The sequence below is a fragment of the Crocodylus porosus genome, unplaced genomic scaffold, assembly GCF_001723895.1.
Source record: "Crocodylus porosus isolate Cpor-Errol unplaced genomic scaffold, CroPor_comp1, whole genome shotgun sequence".
Taxonomy (NCBI): Eukaryota; Metazoa; Chordata; order Crocodylia; family Crocodylidae; genus Crocodylus; species Crocodylus porosus.
This window is the reverse complement of record NW_017728912.1, coordinates 10904096-10907816: the sequence shown is the minus strand read 5'-3', so window position 1 is coordinate 10907816 and position 3721 is coordinate 10904096. Positions and strand designations below refer to the sequence as shown.

At 47.7% G+C, this 3721-nt stretch overlaps 1 protein-coding gene across 2 annotated transcripts in view; it reads right to left on the bottom strand.

Annotated features, from left to right (window-relative positions):
- The window catches only part of INTU (inturned planar cell polarity protein), a 91855-nt gene that overhangs the window by 81978 nt on the left and 6156 nt on the right, over positions 1–3721 (bottom strand). The window lies entirely within an intron of this gene.

The window sequence follows — 3721 nt, the reverse complement described above, 5'->3', positions numbered from 1 at the left end:
ATAAATTAAGAGACACTAACTACTTACTCTAAGTCGTCTACTTGTGCCAACTCGGCGAACCTCGAGGGCGGCTAAGAGCTACCTCAATCCCGCCCCACAAGCCGCGCGCTCGCACAACTCCGCAAAGCCCGCGGCTCCCCTAAGCGGTGCCGGAGCCGCTAGCCCGGCATTTCGCCACAGGAGATAATTACCATGCACTACCTGGCACAAAAAGAATAGCAGGAAACCAATGTGGCTGTACAAGGAGCTTCTAGGTTGCCTCTAACGCAAAATGGACACATCACCAAGGAAGCTTACCAGGAAATAGCAAGAGCTCACAGGGAAAAAATAGGAAGGCAAAGATAAAGAATGAGATGCACCTAGAGAGGGATGTGAAAGGCAACAAGAAGCGGTTCTTTAAGCATGTTGGCCAGAAAAGGAAGACCAAGGAAACTGTGCATCCACTGTTAAATAGCCAAGGGGAACTCTTAACAGAAGATGCAAAGAAAGCAGAGCTACTCAGTATCTACTTCGCCTCAATCTTCACAAAAAAATTAAATTGCAGCCTAATAAGGATTATTTAGACAAGAAAAGAGAGAAGGTGAGGAATGAGGTAATGAGAGACAATCAGAGAGCTTCTGATGGGTCTGAATGAATTCAAGTCAAAGGGTCTGGTGAACTTCCTGCCAGGGTCCTGAAAGAGCTGGCAGAAGAGATTTCTAAGCCATTGGCAATGACATTTATGTAGTTGTGGGAGAACGGCCTGGTACCAGACTGGAAAAGGGTCTGAAAAAGGCCAACATAGTGACCTTTAAAAAAAGGTAAGAAGGAGGATCTGCAAAACTGCAAACCAGTTAGCCTTACTTCAATAAACAGGAAGTTACTGCAGCATATTTTAAAGCAGGGGTGTCCAACCTTTTTGAATGTGGGGCCGGATCATGAACTTTTTATCACCCAGTGGACTGGCGAGCCATATTCAAAGACCTCACAGGAAGTGGTATCACATCAGGAAGTGATGTCACATGACCTTTGACACCAATGAAGGTCTCAAGAATATGTGAAAAAGCCACAAGCAAACTTAAAAGTGGGTTCTCCTTTAAAGGAGAAAAACATACAACTGTGGCTTTTCTCTTGTGGGCTGACAGAGTTCCAGCCTGCAAGGGCCTACTTGGGGCCCCCCCATGCCCCACACACTGGGGCACTGGGGTCTGGAGGCAGGAGCAGTAAGGGACACTGAGTCAGGACCATGAAAGACAGGGACCACCCCCCCCCACACACACACACAGGTGCCAGGAGCCCACAGTCACCAGCCCAGCCCTGAAGGAAGCACTGTCTTCCTGCCCCGACCCTGGCCCCAGCCCAGCCCAGCCCTACCTGCAGCGCCCCGGCCAGGCAGGAGGCGTTAGAGGCAGACGAGGGCAAGCCTGGCCGCCACGTTGCCTCCGCAGGTCCACATCGCTGTGCCGCGCCAGGCTGGAGGGAGCTGGGGCTGGGCAGCACCTCGGGGTGCAGCGAGTGCAGGCTCTGCCAAAGCCCAGGGCTGCCCTACGCGGCCAATGCCGACAGCCCAGCAGGAGGAGGCACCTACCCGCGCCAGTGACCTGGATCTGGGCAGCCAAGCCGGGCTGCCTCTCGCCTGCAGGTGGGGAGCGGCGAGTCGCTGGGGCTGGGAAGTGGTGGCTTCCCCATGTGGTGCTGGGGACGGGAGGAGGTGGGCCGGGTCTGCACTCCTTGTCCCACACCACCACGTCAGCAACGTCAACCTGACAGTGCGTGTGGGAACTGCATTAGGAAGCTGCTGAGGGGCTGGGGGAGGGACAAGGGGCAGGAACAAAAGTAAACCGTGTTACTTCCGTTTCCCATTGCAGCACTGCAGGCCACAGAAAATGCCTTGGTAGGCTGCAAAGCAGCCCACAGGCCATACGTTGGACGAGCCTGTTCTTAAGAATATGGAGAAGGGAAAAGTCAATCACAAGCAGCTAACGTGGATCTGCTAAGAGCAAATTACATCAAACAAGCTTGATCTCCTTTGACACAGTAACTACTTTGGTGGATGAAGGAATGTTGTGGACACAGTGTATCTGGACTTCAGCACAGATTTTGATAAGGTCCAGCACAACTTGCTTGTAAATTGGGAAAAGTGGGCTGGACAAAACAGCTATAAAGTGAATAGACAACTTGCTCAATAACTGCAAGCAAAGGGTAATTATAAATGGATCCAGGTCAGAACAGCAGAAGACTTCAAGTGGAGTCCTACAGGGGTCTTCCTCAGTCCAGCTGAGTTTATTATTTGGATGCTGACATAGAAAGCTTCCTGAGCAAGTTTACAGACAACATGAAACTGGGCAAGACTGTAAACACACTGGAGGATTCAGAAGCATATCAACAGGCAGCCTTTGTAATGGTGCTACACCTTGGGAAGAATAATCAAAAGTATAAATATAAAACAGCTGACACCTGGCTGGATGGCAACACTACAGAGAAGGCTCTGGGTCTTTGTAGACTATAGAGTTAATGAGTCTGTAGCATGATGTAGCTGCATAAGAAGCAAATGCAGTTTCAGGATCCATTAAAAGAAGCATCAGGTGCAAGACATGAGAGGTGATAGTGCCTCTCTATTCAGCACTGCTTAGGCCTCATACTTGGAGGGCTACCATAAAGAGAAAGGCAGAACACCTTTTCTCTCTTGTTGCAGATAGTAGGACTTGAACCAATGACCTACAGTTACAGCAAAGTAGGTTTAGTATGTTTATCAAGAAAATCTTCTTCACTGTTAGAACAGTGGAACAGACTGCCTCGGGAAGGCATAGACCTGGATGTTCCTGGCTAGTAGATTTTGCCCTTCTGCTCAGGGTCAGACCAACCTGGGGTTAGAAAAGAATTTTACCCCATGATGGACTATACGATGATTGCCTTCCTCTGTAGCAGGAGGTGCGCCCCTCTTTCCGAGATCTCTTGAGCATAAATTAACAACCTTTACAGCAGCAGTTTTGCTGATAGCTTAGCCCTACACAATGGATCTTTACGGGGCAGTTTGAATAGGGATGATCCTGTCTCAGGCAGGATGCTATGTCACCTATGGAGGTCCTTCCAGCCCTACTTCTCTATGAATATCTGGGCAAAGCCTAGACAGACTATTGTGCCCATTTTTGGGCACTGCATTTTCATAAAGATGTAGACAAACTTCAGAGTGGAGAAAAGAGGAACAATATTGATAAGAGGTTTGGAAAACATGGACTTTGAAGAAAGATTAAACAAACCAAAACCTTTTAAATTTAAGTGAAGACAGAGGGAAGCAATGTTATAGTATGTTAAGGGCTTTTACAAGAGGGCAGTGTTCAACTGTTCTCTATATTCACTAAAGGGGAAAAAAAAAAAAATCAAGAAAAATGTAACTTTTTCTTGCCGCATATTATGCTAATTATTAGAGAAAACCTAACTATAAGGAAATGCAACAGACTTCCTAAAGTGACTGTAGAATCTCTTTTACTGAAGGCTTTCAAAAACAGGACAGATAAATATCTGATCTAAACACAGATCCGATCTTTATCCCATCTCAGTACAGGAGTGGACTAGATGGAGATCTTTGTCAATCCAAAGCATAGACAAGCTATGTATAAAGCTAGAACGCATCCCCTACATGCAACTGCATCAGCAATTTGGATGAGGGGGTAAAAAGCACCCTGTTCAAATTTGCTGATGACACTAAGATGTGGGGGGATGTGGGTACACTGGAAGGATG